A 17,528-nucleotide genomic window follows, 5' to 3' on the forward strand; every position below is an offset into this window, starting at 1 on the left:
TGCAGGATTTCCTGGTTGAAAAAGTTGGATTTTGGGTTGTCACTTAGGAGGTGTTCTTGTAAGCACCTGAGCTGAAGGAATGCTGAGAAGTATTTTCTAATTTTTTAATTTGCTAAGAGTTTTTTTGGTTGAAGTCCTAACTTCACAAGAATTTCTTTTATGCAAATTCTAAAGGGAGGGTAATTTTTTCAATTTTAGTTTTCCCACACATCTACTAATTTTGACTCTTTTGCTGTGATAATTTGTCATTTCACCTTTTTATGAGTTATTTCCTAATTTTGAATATAAAGCTTTTTAGCCCTCTGTCTTACCAAATGAACTGAAAATTGCTTTGGAAAGTAGTGTAAATTATGCTTCTTCTTTATCCTAGTTTCTAAGAGTATTTTTGTATATTATGCTTTTTATGTAAATTCTTAGTTAACCATTTTTTTTATTAAATAACAAAGATAATGGGCCAACCCTAATGATGGGTGGCATGACACTTATGATGTTTCTTTTTTTTAACCATAATAATCACTAGACTTTTAAAGCAATTAAAATTAATTATTTAAAATTAAAAACCCTGCTGTCCATTAACATTCTCATCTAGATATATTTACACTTCCCCAAGGTATTATTTCCTCCCTCACCATTTAGGCCTTACAAAAATGTTTCGTAATGTGTGATTATATGTTCTTTTCCCTATGGTGCTCAAATGTCATTCATATATGCTGTTTGTATGTATAGAAACTTAGAAGCTTTGCTACCCAAATCTGATTTTTTGGAAAAAAAGTAGTAGAGGTGATTTCAAACTTTTGTTTGTTTATTTCCACTAGAAAAATCATTGCAACTTCTACCAATGACAGAAAACTATAATCATCACTAAATAATCAGAAAAGGTTATACTGTAATTAAATAAAATAGAAGTACATCATTTTTAGTCTTCAAATAAGACACAGTTAAAAGTCAGCTCAGATAATGATCGGAGTCAGAGTAATATAAAGTGTTAAGAGCTTATTCTATGCAAATACCTCTCCTTTAAAATAAATGAAAGTTATAAATGAAGAACAAATAGTTTAAATTCCTTTTACTCTTCATTTTCATAATGTAATATAATTTGTATTATCATTTTAGATTCCGGATCTTGAATATAGATATTTAGCAACCCAAATTTTCACTTCTTATCATACTTTGTACTCTGATTGCTTCAAGATTCAGTACCTTCCTCAAAAATCACCTCTTGGAAGAGTAAAACTCTATCTAGGGAAATTGTATCAAATGGCTTCACAATGATGTGAACTATATTGCTAAGGCAATTTTGCCCTTTGATGACAGCATTCAATAGCATTTCCATGACTTCTAATAGCAATAGTTTTTAAGAACTTGTATTTTCCAACAAGATCTAATGACTTCGAAGTCCACTTACCAAAAAAAAAAAAAAAAAGGCATTTCTGCTTAGAACAATGTGAAAGATACGTAACAATGTAATGAACTAAAAACTTGATACTTATTCTGAAAATACTGGATTTCATTGCTGATGTAATCTTGATAATATTTGGTAATGCTAAATCAGAAGAATGTGTTTTTAAACTTTGGGATTCATCTCTTGTGTTATTCCTATCTCCCCTGTGGAATTTTTTTCTGTGAATACTTGTATACATGAAGCATTTTAACTAGTGAATCCTAAGTGGGTTTCTATTGTGTCATGTTTACTATGACCTTATGGTTATAATATAAAAGGCAAGTCAACCATCATGCAATTATGTCTTAGAATGACAACTCTTTCTTCATTTTCTTTAACTGAAATAAAAGAGAGACATTAAAAAATTTGTCGTGTATTTTAGTTATCTACTTGGATGTTTAAACTAGAAAATTTAAATTTTTATTCTGAACTTCTTTTTGTTTGAATTTTGTGCTCTGATATTAACAAATACAGCATCCACCATCACATGTATTGGATATCTAAGAAAGTATAACCAAACATTATAGGTCCTGAAGTTTACATAAGTATGGGACCCTATTAAAGGAAAAAAAACCACACAAATATTTAAAAATTAAGTACAAACATGAACATTTATTCAAAGCAGGGAAATACTAAAAAATCAAAATAAAAAAGAACTGAATTATTTCAAGCACCATAAAATCCAAAAAATAAAAAATTTCCTTATTTGTGTCTAACATACTTTTAAAAATATATTTCCTCTGCATTTTATTTTATTTTTTACTGTCTATCTTTGGTTACTTTAGGGTAGGACTATTACTTTACAGTGGTTTTGTGTCTAAAAAAAGATATAAATATAATTCATTCTTTCCAATGTTAGGCTTGTTAGAATTTTATTTTTATTGTTGATGGTTGGGATATATAAGCTTCCCACATAGATACACTTTGTGTTTATAGTGGTACTATATGCATTTACTCACAAACTCATAAGTTGTAATAATGCTACTGAGTGATTTCTTAGAAAAAATAAAAATAATATTTTATGAATTTAAATTGCATGCCATGTGCCTGAATTCCTGACAAAGCTTGTACTTTCAGTTGACGTTTTTAAGAATCAAATCATTTGCTTTATATTTTTATGTTTGATAAGAAATAAAATGTTTCCCATAGTAGCTATGGTTACATGCATTCCAGACATTATTTCATCTGCATTTCTCATATATTACTGGTAGTGTTCACTTCTGTTGGACATACTCATAGCAAATGATTTCCAATCCTGCACTTTTGGGTCTCCATGATGAGAGAGTTCTAACAGTGGGGTAGGCATAATCCTGGAAGGCAATCTATTCTACAGCTGCTAACCCTGTTCAGCAGAAACACAATGTTCTCAGTTCACCATCCCTTAGTCGATTCTTAAAAATGTCTGTGGTTATAGCACATCAATAGACATGGAGTGTGACATAGCAATCAACTTAACAGGAGAAGAAATATTTAATTTTGCAAAATTGCCAAACACATGTAACTCATTACAGAGTCCAGAAAGGAGTATATGAAAATGAGTTTTATTTAAAATTTGCCTTTGTCTATGGTAATAAAAACATCATGGTATTGGCATTGAATAGACATGAAGATCAATGGAATAGAAACGAAGACACAGAGACAAACTCACATAGTTTCAGTCATTTCATACATGACAAAGGTGCCAAAAATATATGTTGGTAAAAAGAGCCTCTTAAACAAATGGTACTGGGAAAGCTGGATATTCATATATAGAAGAATTAAACTTGAACCCTGTCTCTTACCCTACACAAAAGTCAAACCAAAGTGGATCAAAGACCTAGGAACTAGAAGAGAAACTCTGAAACTACTAAAAAGAGAACATAAGATTAACAATCCAACATAACGGTGCAGACACCAACTTCCTAATTCTCCAGAAATAAAACAAGATTCAATAAGTGGGATGGCATCAAATTAAAAATAAATCTTCTGCATGTTAGAGGAAACAAAAGCTTGAAGAGAGAGCCTACAGAATGGGAGAAAATTTTTGTCAGTTTATTTGTCTTACAGGGGATTAATATCCAGAATATGTAAAGAACTCAAAAATCTTAACACCAAAAATCCAAATAACACAATTGATAATTGGGTAAAAGAATAAAACAGCTAATTCTCAAACAAACAAACAAACAAACAAATAAATACAAATGGCCAAGAGATGTTCAAAATCATTAGCAATTAAGGAAATGCAAATCAAAATTACACTGAGATTTTATCTCACACCAGTAAGAATGGCAGTCATCAAGAATACAAAGAATAAATGCTGATATGAATGTGGGGGGGAACTACTCTTATATATTGTTGGTAAGAGTTTTAATTAGTACAACCACTTTGGAAAGTAGCACAAATTTTCCTCAAAAGACTCGGAATAGAACCACCAATAGATCCAGCTATTGGACTCATGAGTTTGTCCAGAAGAACTGAAACCAGCATATCATAGTGACACAGCCAAATCAATGTTTATAGCAGCACAATTCATAATAGCCAAGTTATGGAACTAATCCAGGTGCCCATCAACAGAAGAATGAATAAAGAAAATGTGAAATGCATACCCAATGGAGTTTTACTCAGCCATAAAGAAGATTGAAGTTTTGTCATTTGATGGTAAATGGATGGAACTGGAGAAACTCAAGCTCAGTGAAACAAGCCAGCTCAGAAAGTCAAGAGTCAAATGTTTCTCTCATGTGAAGAAGCTAGAAGAAAGTAAGGGGTAGAGAATGGAGATGTGTGTGTGGGGGTCTCGCAATCTCACAAAAAGTGCAGAGAATATCAGTGGAATAGAATAAGTAGAGAGGGAAGGAGGAAAGACATAAAAAGAAAGAAAATGTAAAATTAAGTAGACAACATTATGCTACACACATGTGTAAACATACAACAGTGAATTCCACTGGTATGTCTACCTATAAAGTACCAATTAAAAAACAGTAAATAAATAGAAGAATGAAGTATAATAGTGGAAGGATATTAGGGAGAGAGAGGAAGGGAGGGAAAGAGGAAGCACTGGGGACTGATATTGAGAAATTAAATTCCATATATGTATGATTATGTGAAAATTAACCCCATTATTCTGTATAACTATAGTACACTAATAAAAACATTTAAAAATTTGCATCTGAATATAAACACATGTTTTAAGTACTGGGCCATTTCACATAAATTTTTTATTTCATTTTTTTCAATCTTAAAATTTTAGAAGTATTTATGTTTTGTGTATAACAAATCACACAGTTAAGTTATATGATTTCCCCAGATTCTACAAGTAGCAAATGACTACACCAAGGTTGAACTAGGCCTGTTTCTCTTGAGCCCATTTTAGGCTCTGCATACATATGAGTCACAGACAATGCTGGGCATAGCACTCAATTCTTCATAAAAAGCAAATATCTTAGCCACACTCCAATCCTCCCAGGTGATTCTGATGTAGACGGCCTGAGGACAATCACTGAGAAACACTGCTACACATCATACTGCTCAGAGATACACTAATCCCTGACTGCTTTTAAAAAGTAAATGTGAACCAAGCATTTTCTTGCCTGTTTAGAAACCTTTACTGGTTAACTTGACCTAAGAATAAAGTTCTTGGTCGAAACTAAGTTTGACCATGAGGAAAACAATACGATTTCAAAGAGAGTCAAAGAACAATCTTCATTTTGGAATATTTCTCATGTGTCTCCTTATACCCTAAGGAAGGAAGCTTAGTATCAATATGAGGTCAAAATAATTAAGTTAATCTTACACCATCTGCACCTCTGGCCCTGTCAGCTCTTATCCACAGAAACTGTCTCTATCTGGATCCTTGAGGTGAGTCTTCAGTCATTTCTATATACTGATCCTGTTGCTGGCATGAATTGAGAAGCTGACTCTAGACAGTAGCTTCCATTTCATTGAGGAAGGTGATTCTGGGAGAGAACAGCAACAGGATAGTAGCAAGAAGGCAAGACAACAAGACCACAAAGGGGCTTAGAAAGTCTACAAATGAACAAATCTAAGGCACCAAGACAGATGAAGTTCATACTAGCAAAAATACTCCACAAAATCTTTTTTTTTGGGGGGGGGATAAATAGGGGGGTGATACCGGGAATTGAACTTAGGGTACTCGGCCACTGAGCCACATCCCCAGCCCTATTTTGTATTTTATTTAGAGACAGGGTCTTACTGAGTTGCTTAGCACCTCGCTGTTGCTGAGTCTGGCTTTGAACTTGTGATTCTCCTCCCATCTCAGCCTCCTGAACATAATCTTTCTTTTACCTGCACTGTATTTATAGTTTTAATCACTAAAACAGTCTAAATGAGCTCTGTTTCCTTTCCTTTTTACCCTTAGTGGGGGCAATAGCAGTCAGGACTGATTATAGACATATTTGTTTGAGATTGGAAAGCTATAGAAATATTTCTGTACTCACTTGGGTAGTATGCTTTCTTACATAAATGGAAGCAGCCCATGTGATCTGCCTAAGAACTGATGGAAACTTCCCTTTCTCTTGACCAAACTTTCATTCACAAATGTTATTTTCTTGAAATGTGTTTTAATTTCACTATTATTCTCACCATCATTATTAAAATAACGTTTTTCTATCCAAAGGAATAAGTTAACATATGATATGCAATAAATACATTTAATTATTTTACTTCAAAAAATGAGAGAAACAGGGGCTGGGGATGTGGCTCAAGCGGTAGCGCGCTCTCCTGGCATGCTTGCGACCCGGGTTCGATCCTCAGCACCACATACCAACAAAGATGTTGTGTCCGCCGAGAACTAAAAAATAAATATTAAAAATTCTCTCTCTCTCTCTCTCTCTCTCTCTCTCTCTCTCTCTCCCCCCCCTCACTCTCTCTAAAAAAAAAAAAAAGATAAAAAATGAGAGAAACAAAGCAAAATAAAATTCTGGCAAATACATTCCTATTCACTAGATTGTGTAATTGACTAAGATTATATGAACATACAGAATAGTATACTGGACCCCTAATTTTGCTTGTTGGAGTGCAGATTTGATGAATTGTATGAAAAATGGCCCTTGGTAGAGATTGGGACTCATCTTTCCCTTTTCTTTATTTATAGTAGTCATTTTGCAGATGGTTAGTCAGATATAAACATTGACAAGGCAGATTAGAGGTCTAATATACTATTTTTCTATGTTTTGGGTTTTGTTACAGTATACAATGACTCAGGGAATATGAGGCTTTTACTACCATAGGATACTACAATTCTGTCCAGATATTACTGAGGTTTACATGCCTAATAAATCTAAGGCAAGCATGACCCTAGTGAAAACATAAAAGAAAGAAAGAAAGATCCACAGAAAAATTGTTATACCATTTGATCTCCTTTTGATATTTACAAAACTGCCCAAGATCCTAGACCTACAGACACGAGAGAGTTATGGAGTCCCCTCCCTATGTTTGTCCTTGTATGCTGTACTGATGGTCACACAGAGTTCAATTTTCTATATAATATTTCCAGATAAAAGAAGTTTTGAAAATTCACTCAGTTGATTTTCCAACAATCCCTACTTTGTCAAGTTTAATTTACAGTCGTAAACTCCAAGCATGGATGAGAATTGAACAACATTCTTTTGGCACCAGATCTAGCAATCAGTGTAAAGACAAACAGCATGCATGTACATTTCTACGAAGGTTAAACACACCTGCTCTCTACCTGCAAAGATAGACTATGTGAAACCGAGGTCAAGGATACAGAATGTGATTTACAGTTGACCACATCAATTTAATACATTTTTCCCCTTGGGAGAGAAGACAGTTGAATACAGTTAAAATAGCAATTCTTTGGTGTTCTTGAACTAAGTCCTCAGTTCTGTTTATCAATGTCTGTCAGACTTTTTAAACATGAATCAAGTCATTAACAAATATTTATTAAGAATCTACTAGTAGCACATTATTTGAGAAAACAATTCTGTTCAAATAAAAAACTTCCAGGAAAAAAAATAACAATGATGTAACTCAGATTCTTAGAACTGTCTGGATAAGGAATAGAATTTCCTGCTACGTAATTAGTTTGAACAGTAATGAATACACATACACCTATATTGACTACATTAACTACTATGTATTATATTAACTACCAAAATTAATTAACTTCTATGTCCTTGTATAATTCCCTTAATTTTATGATCTCTTAATTTTTTCTCTATAAAAGAAATTTCTGAGTGAGAACAATGTTTTCTAAAATTTTGTTTCGTAAAACAATAATACATTGTTCAAGATGCTAACAGGTATTTTGAGAAAATAAGCAAATTAATACAGGAGATAAGTGATGATTTAATTAAACATTGGAAACATTGAGAAAATAAAGTTAAAAATATTTCATATGAAGATACCTCAGAACCTTCAATATGGGTGATGTGCATTTTGGTTCTCCTAGAAATGCTTAGTCTACCAAAAAAGTTGAAGGAACAACTTGGGTAGGACCAAAATGACAGATTTTTAAACTTCCCTTTCAATTTTAATAATACTTAATTATACAAATCCCAATTACTTAGCTCCATAGGAGTTTGCTTGGCCTATTTTCTGAGTAATCTGATTATGTCCCACATCAAAGTAAATCAAAGAAAAATGGAATGACCAATTGGTGAACTGGGAGGATTAGCAAAATCTGAGAAAATGCCACATAAATCTGTAGGATCTTTTGTTTCTTTCAATTAACACATAAATTGCATTCACTTTTAAACCAACATGTCACATTATAGCATTCTACTTATGAAGTATTGTTTTGTAGTTTAATCAAATTCTTATTTGTAATGAAAACATGCACTGCAATGTTATCCTTGGCATTTAATGTTGTAATTCTATAAACAGCAAAAACAATACAACTATTGAATAAGCCAACCTAGTCTAATTTAGGGGTTAAACTAAAAGGAAATCATTGCTACTGTAGTATTCTAATAATGATAATAATTATAACAATAGTAACAATATTAACAGATATTTTATATTAAGCTTTGACTTATGCATATTCAATGTTAAACATTTTAGCTATATTGACAATTCTAATTTTTTCACATACCTTAGGAGATGGTTATTAATTTCATTCACCTAGAAACTAAACATGTGGACAGTTTTCAAGTGGAAATGTTGCAACAGATCCGTGGAGTAGTAGAATATTGTGAGACCAGAGACAGCCATAAACTTGAACACTTTCATCTTTGACCTCAAGTCAACGTTTTCTATTTAGATATTTAGAGTTTGTGCAGTATTTAAATTCTTCAGGATAGACTAGTATTGAAGCATCACAGTCACAGTAATACCATCAACCCACCATTCCTTCTCAAGACCCTCATATTTAGAGTTTTAACATATACAAGGACTAATCTCAAACCCATCATACGCACATCCTGGCTGAAAATTTAAAATTCAATGAAAGATTTTACTCAACAGGAAGATTGTTTTAAGTGTTTCTGAAACTTCTTGTGTAAAACAACCGAGTGAGAGACACTTGTGAAAATGCTGATTCCCCGGAAACTGGCCTGGATATAATCTCTTGAGTCTTGAGAGATACTTGATAACAAGTGCTCAAGGGGAGAATCTATCTAACAAGGTGAACTGCAAACCACTATTCTAGCCAGGTGTGGTGGCACAAAATTACTGTAATCTCAATAACTTTGGAGGCTGAAGCAGGAGGATAGCAAGTGGCATTTTGAGGCCATCCTGGGCAAATTGAAGAGACCCTTGTCTCAAAAAAATTTTAAAAATTATGTTGAGGATGAAGGTGAGTATAGTGACCCTAGGTTCTATCCTCAGAACTGGAAAAGAAAGAAAGAAAGAAAGCTAGAGAGAAGGGGGGGGGGAGGGAAGAAGGGAGGGAGGAAGGAAATAACAAAAAAAGAAACACTAGTGGTTAATGAAGGGGATCCAGAGGACATCTATACTATTATGTGAAAACTATTGTTGATTTTTGAACCCAGACTAGGTCACAAAAATATTTAACACTAATGACAAACCTTGTGTAAGCATTCACATGGGTAACCAGATGCCTTTTATTTTAGTTTGTGTAATCCAATTATCGTCTTGGAGTGCTTTGTAGCTGGAATTTAGCTTGAATTAAATTAAGACAACCTTCTCTGCTCCCTCTAAGCACAGTACAAAATTTGTCATGTTTCACATAACTTAAATAACAAAACAACCTATTGGATAAAAGCCAACATTATTTCTGTGAGGGGAAGACTATTTGAAATTTTAACAAGCTCAAAGAAACATGTTGGTACAGTATTCTAAGCAGATAGGATACATTTAAATTGTTTCAAAAGAGTTTTAAACCTTCAATACCAGAAGCTATGACTATAAAGGCATTTCTATAGTATTGGAGGATTCTCGTATAATATACACAAAATTGGATTAAAGAAAGAAAAAGTAGTGGTGAATTAAAAGCATAAAAGAGAAATGAACTTCGTCGGTCTCTCTTTACATTGTCTAGGAAAGAGTATACAGTAAATGTCAGATTGAAAAAAAATTATCATCTTACATGCTAGCAAATTATTTCCTTCATAGCATAGGTAATATATATTGGCCAGCATTTTCAAATACGTGTCTTTTTTTTTTTTTAAAGAGAGAGTGAGAGAGGAGAGAGAGAGAGAGAGAGAGAGAGAGAGAGAGAGAGAGAGAGAGAGAATTTTTAATATTTATTTTTTTTAGTTCTCCGCGGACACAACATCTTTGTTGGTATGTGGTGCTGAGGATCGAACCCGGGCCGCACGCATGCCAGGAGAGCGCGCTACCGCTTGAGCCACATCCCTAGCCCCAAATACATGTCTTAAAGAAAAAAAAATCTTGTCTATAAATATACCAAATAGAAATGATATTTATATAACCCTGACTGCATCTTTTTTACACTGATCACTGTTCCTAAAAAAAAAAAAAACAAGTAATAAATAATTTTTATATATGATAAACATTCAACTAGTTGTATGATTGAACATTTTATTCAAATATTTAATATATAGAACCAGACTGAACATAAATTATGAAGGAAGAAAAAAATTTTTTTGCATGGTGGTGTCTATAAAAATACCACATAGAAACAAATATTTTTCAAAGAATTTTTATTCCATGAAATAAATAGTATAGAAATCGAACTGAATTTAAGAAATACAATACTTATAGCAGGTACTGAATTCCTTTATTTAGTAGTCTATGAAGAGCCCATCAGTTCTATTATTAAGTCTGAAAAATCTTAAATTATTAAGTGAGTCATGTACATTGAGGAATTACTTTCTCATGAATTACTGAAACACTTGATTGCATTAGTAGCAAATTCATTTCATTGTCGTATTTCAGGCCCAACCTTAACAAAATCTATGGTGCAAAGATAGACCTGCTGCAGTTCCAGATTTATTGAGAGAGATTTAAGTGGTCTCTGCTGTATTCAAATTACTTTATATTCATTTAACACATTTGCTCTAATTAAAAAGTAAGACTTCACTTTCTTGCAAGTCTCCCCATGTGTATGCTGAGGCCATTTAGCTCAGAAGAGAAAGATCAAGTGACAGATCAAATGAAAATGTTAAAATATAAATTACATACTTTAAGTTGCTTTCTCTGAATTTAGAAGTGCTATCAGATTAAAGTTGAAATTTGAGTGAATCAGTCCTGATGTTCTGTATATTCATTTCATTTCCCAAGTCATTTATACCTTACATATAGGAAATTTCTAGAAAAGATTAAGAGTCATGTAAGTTTCAATTAATTCTGATTGAAGAGAAAATATCCCATTGTCAGCGTACTCAACTTATTTGTAGAGTCAACTTGAGACTATTAAATGCGAGTACATTGCTTTATTTTAAATTCATTTACTTCTCAAGTTAAACCTAAGAATATACCAAAAAGAGAGTGGATAAGGGAAATTCTTCATCTCCTCTTTGAAAACAGCTATGATGACCTTGGATTTTGACCTAATCACTTTGTCTTAGTACAAATTTACCTAAATAGTAGCTTTCACTTTTATCATTTTCCTGTCAAATTGGTTCTGATCTACATCAAGAGCCAACTAACTCACTTTCTCTAAGTAGCAAGTCAGAGGATACTTTGCTGCCACAGAGAGGTAGAGAAACTTAATCACATTATGTTTCTTCTTAAAACTCCAACTGCTCTCTGGTATTCAACCATAAGTATAGTTGATTAGCTCATTGGTAACATTTAGCTAATGAGAGCAAAGGTCTAACCAGTTACCTTTATTTTCTGTTCCACAGCCACTGATTCCATTTATTTATTCATTTTCTAGCTTAAGTTTCATAATATGCCTGGTGCACTACTATGGACAATGGGGATACTATTATTATACAAATGAAAGAACACCCACCAGGAAGCCCTAAAACAAACCGACTTCATTATTTTGTTGACAAGTGTCATTCTAACAGTAGACCAAACTCCAAGGAAGTGGGTCCAAATCAAGAATTTTATGTATTCAAATAATGATAATGAAAACAGTAAAAAAAAAAAAAAAGCAAAACAAGAACTACAGGTGACAGAGGTAAAAGAAGTGAGTAAAAAGGATAAGTAGGGATCATAGCAGGCTTGACCATTGACCTGACTTGCAGAATTCTTGCCAACTGTTGCCTATAGATTTTTAAGAAATACTGGAAAGTATATTTTTATCACGACTTTTACGATGCTTCATTTATTAGTCACTCGATTTAAAACAATAAATCAAACTTTGTGGGATCTAAGAATTATTTGGTATCCAGGTTTGAGTCACTAGCTACCATTTATCAAATTATGTGTGTGTGTGTGTGTGTGTGTGTGTGTGTGTGTGTGTGTATAATATATATTATATTTATTTATTTATTTTAGTACTGGGAATTGAACTTATTTTAATTTGAGTCAGGGCCTCCTAAATTTCCCAGATTGGCCTCAAACTTGCAATCAGTATGCCTCATCCTCCTGAGTAAGTGGGATTACAGGCATGGGGGTAGCTGGAATTACAGGTATACATCATGACACCCAGTTCCTCAAATATTATTCTAATCCCAAATCAGCAAAACTATTGAAACCATGGGTTACTTCATTTTCTAAGTAGTAAATTTAGTGAGTGCTTTGAGCAGAGTAGGTATTTTCACATATGTGAATATACATATTGATGGTTATTATACTTTGAAAAATAGATAATTTGGAGTTTAACATTTTTTGGTAGTACTGGAATTTGAACCCAGAGATGCCCTTACACTGAGCTACATCCCCAGGCTTTCTTCAAATTTATAATCCTTCTGCCTCAGCATCCTGAGCTGCTGGAATTCTTTAGTAATTGCTTTTTGTTGGCTATTTAGATTATTTTTAAATATTATTACTAAAAACAATGATGTGACAGAATATCCCAATTAAGATTTTTGTATGCATGCATGTGTACTTCTAATTTATATACCTATGTATAAACTGCTCTGCATTTTGATATAAAATAATGCCAAAATTCTCAAAATTTCAAACTAATTTTCACTCTTGCTAAACGTATAGGAGACTATCTAATATACACATTCTAGTCCCTATTGAAACATAACAAGCTTTCTTATTATTTTGCCCATCAGATGGAGAAAAACATTATATGCCATACAATTTGTGGTTTTCAATGCTACCCTAGAACTTGAATATTCCATATTCTTATTAATGCTTTATGTTTATTTTTATGTGTGTAATAAACCCATATTTCTCATTTTCTATTAGTTTCCTTCTTTTTTATTGAGAATGTATAATAATACATTTTGACTATTAATCCTCTTTTAGCTACATAGGCTTCAAATACTTCACTCTGATATGTTATTTTCTCCTTGTTTTAAAAAAATGTGTTGTCAAATCTGCCATGAATTTTTATGATATCATCAATATTCTTGTTATACTCCAGAAGACCTTATCACAGATTCTTATATTTTGTTTTAATGTTTAAATATCTTTATCATGATTGCATTTGTGATTTATTTCCATATATTATGAGAAATGAAAGTTTAATTTTACTTGTAAATGGATTGCCAATCTTCCTAACACCATTGATTGAACAGTACCCTTTCTCCATCCCCTCTCAAAGTGCCTCCTTTATCATTTCATACATTCTTGTATATCCCCGAATCTGCCTCCCAGCCTGTTGTGCTCCCTTTTCTGTCTATTTACCAAGAACAACATACTCATTTTAATAATTTTGCAGTATATTTTCATGAACAGGTGGGGTCAGAATGGACTTTCTCAATCTGCGTGGTAGTGTCTGCTTACCAGCCTCTGGGGAATACACTCTCTTGTCAACAAAGACTAGAGAATGATGAGGGAGAATGTGCTGAATTGAGCTATGTAACTTGGATAAACTGAGAACTCTATTTCCCCAAGCCCGCTTTTTTTTTTTTTTCCAGATTACAGCTGGCCAAAGAGGAATGTGCGTAAGATTTGGAAGACACTGTGAAGCTGCACGCGCAATTTTCAGGTGTCCTTTGTGATACAATAACAGACAAGCACAGAATTGCCCAGAAGGTCACCCATCTTCCATTTCTTGTCCTTGTTTGTGTCTCTCCCTCCTGCTGGCTAGCACTCCTTGCAGGCTTATCTTCAATTTGGCAGAGAACATGTACAGGTGATAATCCCAAGAGGTCACAGTTGAAAAGACCTCTGAAGGGTTCAACCTTTGTAATCCCACTTTGGCAGCTGGACTTGGCTTCTTGGATATGCTGTAAATTCAGACTTATTTACCTGTATTGGTTGTTCATGAGAAGGGCTAGTCCACCTTTCTCTCATTTTTAAATTCTGTTATCCACATTTTTAGGTCCTCATCTTTTCTGATTTCATGCATGATCTCATTTCTTTCATAGTTCCTCAACCCCTTAAAATTCAGTAGTGTTGCTTCCTGAACTGAACCCTGAAAGATAAGTTAAAAATAAGCTAATATTTAGTTGAGACATTCTCCCAAAAACTTGAAATAGCATCAAAAACAGAAAAAGCTTTTAAAATAAAACTATTAAATGTTATTTATATTTAAGACAAAAAAATCTCATTTTATTTATGAGCATTTTAGAAACATCTCCTTTGTATATACAATATATATCTCCTCAATATGAATTGAGCTATGCTTTTCTCCTCTGACTTCTCTCTTTCTCCCCCACCCTTCCTTCCTCTCTCTGAAATTATAAAAATAACTAAGGAAGTAACTTGAAGTAAGAGCATGATGTAAGTTTTATTTATTTTTTTTTCCTAAGTTCCTTAGGAAAATTCTACTGCTTTAGAGATATTTCAGAACTAACAAGACCACAAAAATAGCAGTCCATGAAAGCAGGTCATGTTAGTTCCTAAGCATAAAACTTGTCATTCAATCCTTGCAAATAGGGAAAAGAAAACAGAAAACGAATTTAGGATTTACTAACAGCTAACTTTGTGCATAAGATATTATAAGATATTTCACAATTTCATGGATTATTATGTCACTTATTGGCATTTAATTTTAGCATTAAAAAAAGCAATTTCAGATTTCCATTTAGAAAATAAAGGCAAATTTGAAGGATTTCAATTGCCTATAAGTAGTCAATACTTTTTTTTAGTAGTCAATAATTGAGATAGTTTCATAAAGATAAATCACTTGAATAGACCTGAAATTAAAAAAAAGATAGACTACAGACTACTCTCCAAATTATCTGAATACAGGTATCTAATTTTATCCTAGTAAGGAAAGCACTACTATAAAATTAAGTCTACTATGTCCTTGGAGAACATATCACAGGTAGCCAGCATATTGGTCTCTGTCCGGTATAAATAGTTCTTAGTACTAAAAGTCCAAAGAGTTTATATTAATTCAATTAATGTCTGGAGGGGAATAAAGAGAGAGAGAAAATGGAGGAAACTGTAGAATTCTAATACAGCAGGGCCACTTAAAAGGGAGATTTGCTGCAGCATAGAAAGGAGGAAGTCACTTGCATGAGGAAGGTATGGGAAGAAGTTCATTCTAGTCTATTAAAGTCTCTGCAGAGTTAAAATTGATGATAGTTTCCTCTTACTGCTACCATCCATGAAATTGCACATTCAGTAAAAAGTCAGGATAGTACAATATAACATCAGTATTTGGAAGAACTTACCTAAAGAAAACACAGAAAACATTTTTATAGGTATAGTCAAAGGTCGTGGTAGAAATTGAGAGTGACTAGTCCTAGTGAGAGAATGTCAGAGTAAATTAGTCATGGTGAGAAAAGTCAAGATGAAAGGTCATACTGAGTGAAGTTGAGGTTTGCAAATTAAGGTAGAAAAATCAGAATTGATGGATTGTGGTGGAAATTCAGAAATATGTGGGTGATGGTAGAGAAAGTGAGAGTGACAGGTGATAGTAGAGGAACTTAGTTGATGGGTCACAGTGGGAAAGGTCAGAGCTGACAGGTCATACTCCCATTTGGAGGGAATTCTAGTAGATGATTCCTTTCTTTGCAGGACATGTGCAGGTTTTCTTTCTTTCTTCTTTTTTTTTAAAGAGGGATAAAGGATGCAGTGAGTAGGAATGTTAAAGATTTATAAATATTCCTTTTAAATGTGAGGGTGGAACACAAGGCATGAATAAGTATGAGTCAAGAAAGGAGGCTAGGATGCAAATTTTAAGAAGACTTTCACTCTCAGTGTCATCAATCTGCTAAATCCGAGCTTGCATGACCCTGAGAGTGAGTAGCTGCTTGGATTTTCTACACTGTGTTTCTCTCTTATCTTACTCTAGTACTCCTGGTCCTATAGAAAACGTGGAAATTTGTTTATGAGATAGAATACAGAAAGAAATTTAAAGCTAAAAGAGAGATAAATATAGACCAGAGAGAGAGAAAGAGAGAAAGAGAGATTCTACAGAGATCCATTTAAAGTACTGCCCTCCCTTCTAACACACGCACACACACACACACACACACACACACACACACACACACGCACACACACCCCTCAATTGTATGGTGTTGAGTTGTCAAAGAGTAGAATCATTAAACAGAATGGTCAAGTGTCACTTTGTAAAGTCTGTGGTAGCCTGAATGTAGAAGTCATTTAAAAATAATAAAGGAAATGCTAATCAGAATAAGTGGTTGAATTCAGAAAATTTAAGCACAAGATATCAGTAGGGTCATGATAGGTACATGGGAACAAGATGACCATGGAGTCTGGAAACAGTCTCAGATGGAGGTCACATGAATTTGCCTCCAACATAGTTCAGAGTAAAGGCAGAAATTTGTTATTAGGTGAGAAAACTTTAGAAAAAGGCAGGTGCCAGTTTATAAACTGTAAGATAAATGCCAAAACTGTAAGATAAATTCATATTGTTTTGCCACTAGGTTTGTGTTAATTTGGCATATTCATGATAGAAAATTAATACATAAGCCAAGTAATGCCTTATGATTGGTGCAAAGACAATGCAGTCCATTCCCTCCTGTCCTCAATGCACACACTTGGGTGTCAAATTAAGATAAAAGAAGTTTATAAAATACACAAAAGCCAAAATGAATGTAATCAAAGTATATAATGCAAGAGAGAAATGTGGGATCAGAACTTTTAAGGAGGTTGATTTCTGTAAAAAGGTTCCACTTTGGGCTGGGGATGTGGCTCAAGCGGTAGCGCGCCCGCCTGGCATGCGTGCGGCCCGGGTTCGATCCTCAGCACCACATACCAACAAAGATGTTGTGTCTGCCGAGAACTAAAAAATAAATATTAAAAATTCTCTCTCTCTCTCTCCCTCTCTCTCCTCTCTCACTCTCTCTTTAAAAAAAAAAAAAAAAAAAAAAAAGGTTCCACTTTACATCTAACTCAGAGACCTGGCTGATTTTGGACAGAGTGAGAAAAAAAAAAAAAAAAACACAATATTTCAGTTGCAAGGATTCTTATGGCAAGAGCAGAAATCTGAGAACTGGGTGTACATAGGGTGATAACAACATAATGAACTGAGAAAGTTTGTAAAGGAAGATAATACAGAAAATGACTATGTACTTTGTGGAAGTCACTATCCCTTCATTAAACTCATACACATCTTACGTCTATCAAAGGCTAGACACTGTTTAGATAGTAGAGATTCAGTGGCCCCAGATAGTAAATAATTTTAATATTTTAATGGGTTTCACTTAAAAGGCAA

The sequence above is a fragment of the Spermophilus citellus genome (genome assembly GCF_964194105.1).
Source record: "Spermophilus citellus genome assembly, chromosome: 11".
Taxonomy (NCBI): domain Eukaryota; kingdom Metazoa; phylum Chordata; class Mammalia; order Rodentia; family Sciuridae; genus Spermophilus; species Spermophilus citellus.